This window comes from Heptranchias perlo, unplaced genomic scaffold (assembly GCF_035084215.1).
Source record: "Heptranchias perlo isolate sHepPer1 unplaced genomic scaffold, sHepPer1.hap1 HAP1_SCAFFOLD_44, whole genome shotgun sequence".
NCBI classification, from domain to species: domain Eukaryota; kingdom Metazoa; phylum Chordata; class Chondrichthyes; order Hexanchiformes; family Hexanchidae; genus Heptranchias; species Heptranchias perlo.
Genome location: NW_027139453.1, coordinates 8,837,404 through 8,849,136, shown reverse-complemented (window position 1 = coordinate 8,849,136; position 11,733 = coordinate 8,837,404). Strand labels below are relative to the sequence as shown.

Here is an 11,733-nt window from a genome sequence, read left to right as displayed (position 1 = left end):
AGAAGGAAAGGCAAATTCTTTCAGTCGTTTCCAGCTTTGGGGCGATTCCAATAGCGTTCCGACAGTGCCTGGGCCCACCGAGCAAAAATACCCCTACTTTGTAAATGGCTTGTTCTAAAGTGGCAATGTGTTTCTCAATCGCACAAGGATGGTCTGTATGGGTGCTGGACAATGTCATGCGTGTGGAGTCTCTCTTTTGACCTTTGGGAGTCGAAACCTTACTGCTGGGAAGAGGCAGAACCATTCACCTCTGCTCATAACTGCACCATCCCCATCACGTGTGCATAGAACTACATCGAAATTACAGCACAGAAACAGGCCATTCGGCCCAACTTGCCTATGCCAACCTTTATAATCCACACGATCCTCGTCCGATCCTACTTCATCTCAACCTATTAGCATATCTTTCTACTCCTTTATCCCTCATGTATTAATCTAGCTTCCCGTTAAATGTATCTCAACACTGTCCCATCAAACACTCCCAGGACCGGTACAGGGTTAGAATAGAGTAAAGCTACCCCTACACTGTCCCATCAAACACTCCCAGGGCAGGTACAGGGTTAGATAACAAGTAAATCTCCCTCTACACTATCCCATCAAGCCCTCCAAGGGCAGGTACAGCACTGGTTAGATACAGGGTAATGCTGCCTCTACACTATCACAGCAAACCCTCCCAGGGCAGGTACAGCACGGGTTAGATACAGGGTAAAGCTTCCTCTACACTGTCCCATCAAACACTCCCAGGGCAGGTACAGCACGGGTTAGATACAGGGTAAAGCTTCCTCTACACTGTCCCATCAAACAATCCCAGGGCAGGTACAGCACGGGTTAGATACAGAGTAAAACTCCCTCTGTACTTCCCCATTAAGCACTCCCAGGGCATGTGCAGGGTGAGATGGAATTGCACAAAATGTACAGCACAAAAACAGGCCATTCGGTCCAACTGGTCCATGCCTGTGTTTATGTTCCACCCGAGCCTCCTCTTACCCCTCTTACATTTAAGGTTATCACCATATCCTTCCACTCCTCGTCTCCCTCGTGTACTTATTCAGGTTCCACTCAAATCCATTCGTACTATTCGCCTCAACCACTCCTTGTGGCAGCAAATTCCACATTCTCACCACTCTCTGGGTAAGGAAGTTTCTCCTGAATTTCATATTGGATTTATTCGTGACTATCTTAGATTTTTGGCCTCTAGTTTTGTCTCCCGAGGAAGTGGAAACACCTTCTCCACGTCTACCCCATTAAAACCTTTCATAATCTTAAAAACCCAATCAGGTCACACCTCAGTCTTCTCTTTTCTAGAGAGAAGAGCCGCAGCCTGTTCAGTCCTTCGAAGAACCATAGAACCATAGAAAAGATAGAGCACAGAAGGGGGCCATTCGGCCCATCGTGTCCGCGCCGGCTGGAAAAACAACCAGGTGTCCATTCGAATCCCACCTTCCAGCACCCGGTCCGTAGCCCTGCAGCTTTCAGCACTGCAGCTGCAGGTACTTTTTAAAAGAGTTGAGGGTCCCTGCCTCAACCACCTATTCGGTCAGCGAATTCCATACACACACCACCCACTGGGTAAACAAGTTTTTCCTCATGTCCCCTGGAATCCTTCAGCTAATCAGCATAAATCTATGTGCTCTCGTTCTTGAACTCCCCGCTCGGGAAGACAGGTACTTCCTGTCTACTCTATCTCGGCCCCTCATAATTTTGTACACTTCAATCAATTCTCCCCTTAGCCTCCTCTGCGCCAAGGAAAATAACCCCAGCCTATCTAATATCTCCTCGTAGCTGCATTTTCAAGCCATGGCAACATTCTTGTAAATCATCTCTGCACTCTCTCCAGAGCAATTACGTCCTTCCTGCAATGTGGTGATCAGGACTGCGCACAATACTCCAGCTGTGGCCTTACCAGCGTTTTGTACAGTTCAAACATTACATCCCTGCTGTTGTATTCTATCACTCGGCTAATAACGGAGAACATTCCGTATGCCTTTTTCACAACCTTGTCGACCTGAACTGCCCCTTTCAGGGACCTGTGCACAAGCACTCCAAGGTCTCTCACTTCCTCTACCCCTCTCAATATATTCCCGTTAACTGCGTATTCCATTTTATTGTTTGCCCTCCTTAATTGCATTATCACACACTTCTCCAGGTTGAACTCCATATGCCACATTTCCGCCCACTCCACCAACCCATTGATATCTTCTTGGAGTCTACAGCTCTCCTCATCACTATCAACTACAAGGCCAATTTTTGTGCCGTCTGCAAATTTGCCAACCATGCCCCCTGCATTCAAGTCCAAATCATTAATATATACCACAAACAGCAAGGTACCCAACACTGAGCCCTATGGCACACCACTGGAAACGGATATCCATTCGCAAAGACATCCATCGACTTTTACCCTTTGTTTCCTGTTACTGAGCCAATTTTGGATCCAATCCGCCACATTTCCCTGTATCCCATGGGCCTTTATATTCCTAACCAGCCTGCCATGTGGGACCTTGTCAAATGCCTCACTAAAATCCATGTAGAAAACATTCACTGCACTACCCTCATCAATCCTCCTTGTCACTTCCTCCAAGAATTCAATCAGATTTGTAACGCATGACCTTCCCTGAACAAATCCATGCTGACTATCCCTGATTAAATCATGCCTTTCCAAGTGACAAATAATCCTATCTCTCAGTATTGATTCTAATAGTTTACCCACCACCGAGGTAAGACTGTCTGGCCTATAATTGTTCGATCCTTGCCCTCGTACCCTTTTTAAACAATGGTACTACGTTTGCAGTCTTCCATTCCTCCGGTACCTCCCCTGTATCTAATGAGGAATGGAAAATGATCCTCAGAGCATCCATATTTCCTCCCTGGCTTCCTTCAATATCCAAGGAAACTATCCATCCGGCCCTGGTGACTTATCAACTTTCAAGGATTCCAGTCCCTCTGGTACTTCCTCTCTCGTTATGTTTACCTTATCCAATATTTCACAGCTCTCCTCTCTAATTACTACGTCCGGATCATCCCGTTCCTTTGTGAATACGGAGACAAAATATTGATTTAAAACCCTACCCACATCCTCTGCTTGTACACACAAGTTACCCTTATCATCCCTGATAGATCCCACCTTTTCCTTAGCTATCCTCTTGTTCTTAATGTGCTGACAAAACAACTTTGGGTTTTCTTTAATATTACTAGTTGATATTTTTCATGCCCTCTCTTTACTTTCCTTATTTTCTTTTTACGTCATCCCTGTACTCTCTGTACTTCCTGATACTTAATATTACAAACTGACCTAGTTTCCCCAGGATATGAACATATTGTCATTTAATATAGACAGTGAAAGAGATATTTATTGGGAGAATGGTTGATGCACATAAATATCGATTCAATCTTGAAACTAATTTGATGCGATTACACATACTGCATGTTTAGGTCACTGGGAACACTTTTTTCTCAAACACATTCTATCATTTTCTCTTTCTATTCCTCTGCTTCTCTCTCGCTGTGTTTTCCACTATCTGCCCTCTGTTCTAACTCCCTTCCACTCTTTCCTACACGCTCTCTATCGCCCCAGCCTCCCTCTCGCGCTTCTGTCTCTCTTTCTATCCCCCAGCCTATTGTGTGTCTCGCTTTGTCTCTCTCTTTCAATCTCGCTGCATCTCTCTCTCTTTCTATACCGTAACTTTCTCTCTCCCTCTTTATATTCCTCTCTTTCTTTTATTTTTCACTTGCCTATGTTTATATCTCTCAGTGCCCTCCTCTTTATCCCCTGCCTCTCTCTGTTTTACTGCCTCTCATCCAATCTCCATGCTTCTCACTCTTTCTTACCCACTGACTCGCTTTATCTTTCCATCTCCTGTCTCTCTTCCTCTACCATCCCCCGCCTCTCTCTTTCTATCCCTGCCACTTTCCTTCTGTCTCTCTCTCTAACGCTCTGTTTCTCTCCCACACTGTCTTTATCTCTCTTTGTCTGTCTTTTTTTTCTATCTCTAACTATCTCTCCCTCTGCCTTCCCTCTCTGTCTCTCTATTTCTACATATCTCTCTCTCTGTCACTGTCTCCCGTCTGTCTCTGTCACTCTCTCTCTCTCCCTGTCTCTCTCTCATTATGTCTCTCTGTCTCTTTCTCTGTCTGTCTCTCTGTGTCTCTCTTCATCTCGCTGACTCTCTCTCCATATCTTTAACTTTCTGTCTCGCTCTCTCCTTCCGTCTCTTTCTCTCTCTCTTTTTCTCTCTCTTGCTCTCCGATCTCTCGTTGCCTCCTTTCCCTTTGTCCAAGAATTTGTCTCTTCCCTTTTCGATTTTTTTTTCAACGAACAGCTTAATTGGAAAAAAGGAAGAATCATCACGTCGTAGTAACAGGGTTGGTGCCAAGAAGGAAAGGGGGAGTCGAGGACAAAGTTTACTTATATCTTTTAATATGCAAAAAATATTATTTTGTTTTTCAAACCAATCGACTGCTGATTGCAAAACCGGCGACAGAGAGCTGATATGTATTGACCTTAAAATTCATGCCCAGTATCAATTCCGTTGGTTGATCAAACGTCTCTGGAAAATATTGACTCAAAACGGACTCGAACTGAACAAATTGTGCAGGTGCACGGAAACAGTTCATGCGGAAGTGGTGGGTTTTGAACATTTAAATGGTGCAGTGCAGTATTGCGCATGGTTTGGAAAGTAGGTCACTCCGCCCGAGTTTCATTCTGCGGTTCAAACGAATGCGCTTGTTGACACGGCGCTCTCGGTTTGAAGTTTGGCAGACTGAGCTGTTGTTTCTCATTTCCTCCTCTGTGGTTTACAGACCCCCTGCAGCTGTCTCCGTGCCCGGGCAAGAGATAACCTCAGTGCAAATAAATGTGGCTGTTGGATGTGATCAACAAAGTTACTGATTGCCTTTGCAGCACCCAAAGCTTTTCTTTCCTACCATCCTTTTTCTTCCTTTCATCCAATCAAACTTTCTTTTTTATTAATCTCTTTCTTTCTATTTTTCTTTCTTCCCTTCTTGTAATCTTGCTTTCCATCTTTCTTTCATGCATTCTTTCTCCCTTTCGTTCATTCAATCTTTCTTTCTTTCTACCTTTTCCGTTGTTGAGCTCTTTCCGACTGGAGCTCAAGTTCAACAAATGGAATCTCTGCTCCCACCTGCTGTCGGGTGTGTGATGTGTCCGTTCCGTAAACGAGTCTGTCCACCTGCAGATCTGGTGGATAGATGAATAGAGATAGGTAGATCGATAGATAGAGAGGGGGAGAGAGAGAGAGAGAGAGAGAGATAGACAGATAGATAGAGATAGGTAGGTAGGGAGCGAGAGAGATAGATAGATAGAAAGATAGATAGATCGATAGATAGAGAGATAGATAGATAGAGACATAAATATAAACAGATAGACAGATAGATAGATAGATATAGACAGATTGAGATAAATAGATAGAGAGATTGATAGATAAATAAAGCGCTAGATAGATAGAGAGATAAATAGAGAGATGGGTAGATAAAGAGCTAGATAGATAGATAGATAGATAAGTAAAGAGATAGAAAGTTAAATAAAAAGATAGATAGATGGATCGATAGATAGATAGAGAGATGGATAGATAGATAGATAGATAGATCAATGGATAGATAGATAGAGATATCAATAGAATTAGATGGACAGATAGATAGATAGATAGATATAGACAGATTGAGATAAATAGATAGAGAGATTGATAGATAAATAAAGCGCTAGATAGATAGAGAGATAAATAGGGAGATGGGTAGATAAAGAGATAGATAGATAGATAGATAGATAGATAGATAAGTAAAGAGATAGAACGTTAAATAAAAAGATAGATAGATGGATCGATAGATAGATAGATCAATGGATAGATAGATAGATAGAAAGATCAATGGATAGATAGATAGAGATATAAATAGAAATAGATAGTTATATAGATTGATAGATAGATAGATAGATAGAGAGATAGATAAAGAGATGGATAGATAGAGAGATAGAATGATAAATAGTTAGATAAATAAATAAAGAGATAGATAGATAGAGATAGAGAGAGGTAGATTGACAGAGACATAGATAGATCGATAGAGATAAAGATGGATAGATAGATAGGATAAATAGATAGAGAAAGATTTAGGGAGAGATGGCGATCGAGATAGAGGGAGGTAGCGATAGATAGAGAGATATATAGGGAGATATATAGAGACATAGATCGATAGAGATAGTGAAAGATAGATAGAGAGAGAAAGACAGTTAGATAAATAGAGAGCTAGAGAGAGAGAGATAGATGGAGAGCTAGATGGAGAGAGAGATAGATAGAGATCGAGATAGAGAGAGAAAGTTCGATAGAGAGAGAGAGAGAGATAGATAGAGAGATAGATCGAGAGATGGATAGAGAGAGAGATAGATAGATAGATAGATTGATAGAGAGAAAGATAGATAGAGACAGTTAGCGAGAGAGAGAGATAGTGGGAAGTATCGATACATAGATAAAGAGATTGGTGGATAGATAGATTGATTGATAGAGCGAAAGATAGATAGAGATATATCGATACATAGATCGGTAAATAGATAGAGAGATAGATATAAAAAGATAGGGTGGTCGATAGATAGATACATAGAGAGATAAATAGATAGCTGAAGATAGATGGATGAATAGATCGATAGATAGAGTGAGATAGAGAGATGGATGGATATATTGATTGATAGCGAGAGATAGAAATATGTTTAGAGAGATAGGTAGATAAATCGATAGATAGATAGATAGAGAAATAGAGAGATCGATAGATAGATAGATAGATAGATAGATAGATAGATAGATAGATAGATAGATAGATAGATAGATAGATAGAAAGATAGATAGATAGATAAAAAGACAGACAGAAGGACAGATATATGGTAATATATTGAAAGAAAGAGAGATAGAGATGGAGAGGGAGATATAGAGATAGATAATAACTGGAGATAGATAGATTGATAGTGACAAAGATATATAGAGAGAGTTGGAGTGCTTTATAGATAGAAAGATATATAGATACATAGATAGATATATAGAGAGATAGATAGATAAAAAGTTAGAGAGAGTGATTGATTGATTGATAGATGGAGAGATATATAGAGAGATAAATAGATAGATATATGGAGATGGATAGATAGATAGATAGATAGATAGATAGATAGATAGATAGAGTTGATTCGAGAAATAGATAGATCGATGTAGTGAGAGATAGATAGAGTGATGGAGGGATAGATAAACGGATAACTGAATATCGTTGCATAGATAATTAGATATATAGATAGAGAGATAGACATAGATAGCTGCAGATAGATAGACAGCTGGAGATAGATAGATAGATTGATAGATGGATGGATAGATGATTGGATAGAGGGATGGTTGGATGGATGGGTGAATGGATGGATGGATGGATGGGTGGAAGGATGGGTGGGTGGATGGATGGATGGATTGGTAGGTGGATGGGTGGGTGGATGGATGGATGGATGGATGGATGGATGGGTGGATGGATGGATGTTTGGATGGATTGATGGTTGGATGGATGGATGGTTGGATGGATGGGTGGATGGTTGGATGGGGGTTGGATGGATGGATGGATGGATTGATGGTTGGATGGATGGATGGTTGGATGGATGGGTTGATGGTTGGATGGGGCTTTGGATGGATGTTTGGATGGATTGATGGTTGGATGGATGGATGGTTGGATGGATGGGTGGATGGTTGGATGTGGGGTGGATGGATGAATGGATGGGTGGATGGATGGACGGATGTGTGAGTGGATGGATGGATGGGTGGATGGATGGATGGGTGGAAGGATGGATGGGTGGGTGGTTGAATGGATGTTTGGATGGATTGATGGTTGGATGGATGGATGGTTGGATGGATGGGTGGATGGTTGGATGGGGGGTGGATGGATGGATGGATGGGTGGATGGATGGACGGTTGCGTGAGTGGATGGATGGATGGGTGGATGGATGGATGGATGGATGGATGGATGGATTGGTGGATGGAAGGATGGATGGATGGATGGATAGATTGGTGGATGGAAGGATGGATGGATGGCTGAATGGATTGGTGGATGGATGGATGGAAGGATGGATGGATGGATTTGTGGATGGAAGAAAGCATGGTTGGATGAATGGATGTTTAGATGAATGGATGGGTGGATGGGTGGATGGATGGGTGAGTGGGTGGATGGGTGGATGGATGGGTGGGTGGTTGGATTGATGGGTGGATGAATGGATGGGTGGATGGTTGGATGGATGAATGTGTGGATGGGTGGATTGGTGGATGGGTGGATGGATGAATGTGTGGATGGGTGGATGGTTGGATGGATGGATGGATGGATGGATGGATGGATGTTTGGATAGATGGATGTTTGGATGGATGGATATGTGGATGGATAGATGGATGGATGGATGGATGGATGGATGGTTGGATGGATGGATGGATGGATAGATGGATGTTTGGATGGATGGCAGGATGAATGAATGGATGGATGGATGGTTGACTGGATGGTTGGAAGAATGGAATGTTGGAAGGAAGGATGGATGGATGGATTGGTGGTAGGAAGGATGGATGGATGGGTGGATGGATTGGTGGATGGATGGACGGATGTATGGGTGGATAGGTGGATGGATGGATGGATGCATTGATGTATGGATGGATGGGTGGATTGACGGATGGATGGATTGGTGGGTGAAAGGATGGATGGGTGGATGTATTGGTAAATGGATGGATGTATTTATGGGTGCAAGGGTAGATGGGTGGATCGATGTATGGATGGATGGGTTGGTGAATGGCAGGTTGGGTGGATGAATGGGTGAATGGATATGTGGATGGGTGGATGGATATGTGGATGGGTGGATGGATGAATGTTTGGATAGATGGATGTTTGGATGGATGGATATGCGGATGGATAGATGGATGGATAGATGGATGGATGGATAGATGGATGTTTGGATGGATGGATATGCGGATGGATAGATGGATGGATAGTTGGATGGGTGGGAAGATGGGTGGATGGATTGGTGCATGGATGGATGGATTCATGTATAAATGGATGGATGGCTTTTTGGATGGATGGATGAATGGATGGATGGAGGGTGGATGGACGGATGGATGGATGAATGATTGGACTGATGGATGGGAGGATGGATGGTTGGGTGGATGGATGGGTGGATGGTTGAGTGGATGGATGGATGGATGGATGTTTGGATGGATGGATATGTGGATGAGTGGATGGATGGATGGATGGATGTTTGGATAGATGGATTGATGGATGGATGGATGTTTGGATAGATGGATTGATGGATGGATGGAAGGATGGATGTTTGGATGGATGGAGGATGGTTGGTTGGAGGATGGGTGGATAGATAGATGGTTGGAAGAATGAATTGATGATTGGATGGTTGAATGGATGAATGGATGGATGGGCGGATGGGTGGATGGATGGATGAATGTATGGATAGATGAATGAATGGATAGGTGCATGGATCGATGGATTTTTGAATGGATGGATGGATGGATGGGTGGGTGGGTGGTTGGATGGATACATTGGTGGATGGATGTTTTGGATGAGTGGATGGATAGATGAATGGGTGGATGGATTGATGGTTTCATGGATGGATGATGGAAGGATGGATGCACGGATGGATGGATCGTTGAATGGATGGATGGGTTTGTGGATGGATGGATGGATGGATGGATGGACGGATGGCTGGATGTATGGATGGGTGGATGGACCGATGGGTGGATGGGTTTGTGAATGGATGGATGGATGAATTGCTGGTTCGATGGTTTGGTGGGCGGATGGATGTGAGAATGGATGGATGGGTGGATGGATGGATTGGTGGATCGATGGGTGGATTGATGGATGGATGAATGAATGGATGGATGGGTGGATGGATGGATGGTTGGATGGATGGATGGATGGTTGGATGGATGGATGGATGAATGAATGGATGGATGGGTGGATGGATGGATGGTTGGATGGATGGATGGATGAATGAATGGATGGATGGGTGGATGGATGGATGGTTGGATGGATGGATGGATGAATGAATGCGCGGTTGGATGGATGAATGGTTGGATGCAGGATGGATGGATGGATTGGTGGATGGATGAATGGTTGGATGCAGGATGGTTGGATGGATGGATGGATGAATGAATGCGCGGTTGGATGGATGAATGGTTGGATGCAGGATGGATGGATGGATGGATGGATGGATGGATGGTGGATGGTGGAATGTCTGGCTGGATGAAATCATGGATGGGTGGATGCTGGTTGGATGGAAGAATGGTGGTTTTGATGGATGGATGGATGGATTGATTAATGTTTGAATGGTTGCATGGATGGATAGAATAATGGATGGATGGGTGGATGGATGGTTGGTTGAATGGATGGATGGATGTCTGTGTGGTTGGATGGATGGTTGGTTAAATGGATGGCTGGCTGGATGGATGGGTGGTTGAATGGATGGATGGTTGGATGGTTAAATGGATGGCTGGCTGGATGGATGGGTGAATGGATGGATGGTTGTATGGAAGAATTGATGGATATATGTCTGTCTGGATGGATGGCTTTATGGATGGATGGGTGGATGGGTGGATGTATTACTGGTTGGATGAATGAATGCGTGGATGTTTGGATGACTGGATGGATGGATGGATAGATTGTTGAATGGCTGGATGGATGATTGGATGCATGAATGGATGGATGGATGGCTGGATGGTTTACGGCGTGATTGTTGCTTCAGGTACGCTTGAAAGGACAATGTTTGTTGCAGCCGATCACTCAGCTACCTTCTCTTGATGGATTCATCAATCGTTCTCTGTCCCGTGGTGTTTTCTCCCCTTTTGATTCTGCGAACTTGAATGCCCTTCGTCAGTTGAGCGACCTGTTACGTGAAGGGACAGGAAAAGCCGCGGTTTTCTCCTTAGAGCAGAAAAGGCTCGGGCAGATTTACTAGAATGGTGCCAGCGATGAGGGATTTCAGTTACTTGGAGAGACTGGAGGTGCTGGGGTTGTTCGACTTAGTGCGGAGTAGGTGAAGCGTAGATTTGATACAGATGTTCAAAGCCACGAGGGTCTAGATGGAGCAAATAAGGAGAAACGGTTTCCAGTGGTAGGAGGGTCTGTAACCAGATTTAACGTCATTGGCACAAGAACCGTGGGTGGATGAGGAGAATTTTTTCGGGCAGCGAGTTTTCAAGGTTTGATATGCACTGCCTGTTGGGGTGGTGGGAGCAAATTCAATAGTAACATTCAAAAGGGAATTGGCTGCATAATTTATTTTTTATATTCGTTCATGGGATGTGGGCGTCGATGCCAAGGCTAGCATTTATTGCCCATCCCTAATTCGCCTTTTGAAGGTGGTGTTGAGCTGCCTTCTTGAACCGCTAAAGTCCGTGTGGTGAAGGTTCTCCCACAGTGCTGTTGGGAAGGGAGTTCCAGGATTTTGACCCAGTGCCGATAAAGGAACGGCCCATATATTTCCAAGTCGGAATGGTATGTGACTTAGAGGGGAACGTGCAGGTGGTGTTGCTCCCATGTACCTGCTGCCCTTGTCGTTCTAGTTGGTAGAGGTCGTGGGTTTCAGAGGTGCTATTGAAGAAACATTGGCGAGTTGCTGCAGTGCATCCTGTGGATGGTACACACTGCAGCCACAGTGCGCCGTTGGTGAAGGGAGTGAATGTTTATGGTGCGAGATGGGGTGCCAATCAAGCGGGCTGC

The 11,733-nt window shown here is 43.9% G+C and overlaps 1 long non-coding RNA gene across 1 annotated transcript; it reads right to left on the bottom strand.

Annotated features, from left to right (window-relative positions):
- Nucleotides 1-4,393: 4,393 nt before the first annotated feature.
- On the bottom strand, nt 4,394-10,996 carry LOC137312856 (uncharacterized). The gene is made up of 2 exons (XR_010960852.1): nt 10,803-10,996; nt 4,394-5,194 (listed from the first exon to the last, which is right to left on the bottom strand). It is a non-coding gene; the product is annotated as an uncharacterized lncRNA (long non-coding RNA).
- Nucleotides 10,997-11,733: the final 737 nt, after the last annotated feature.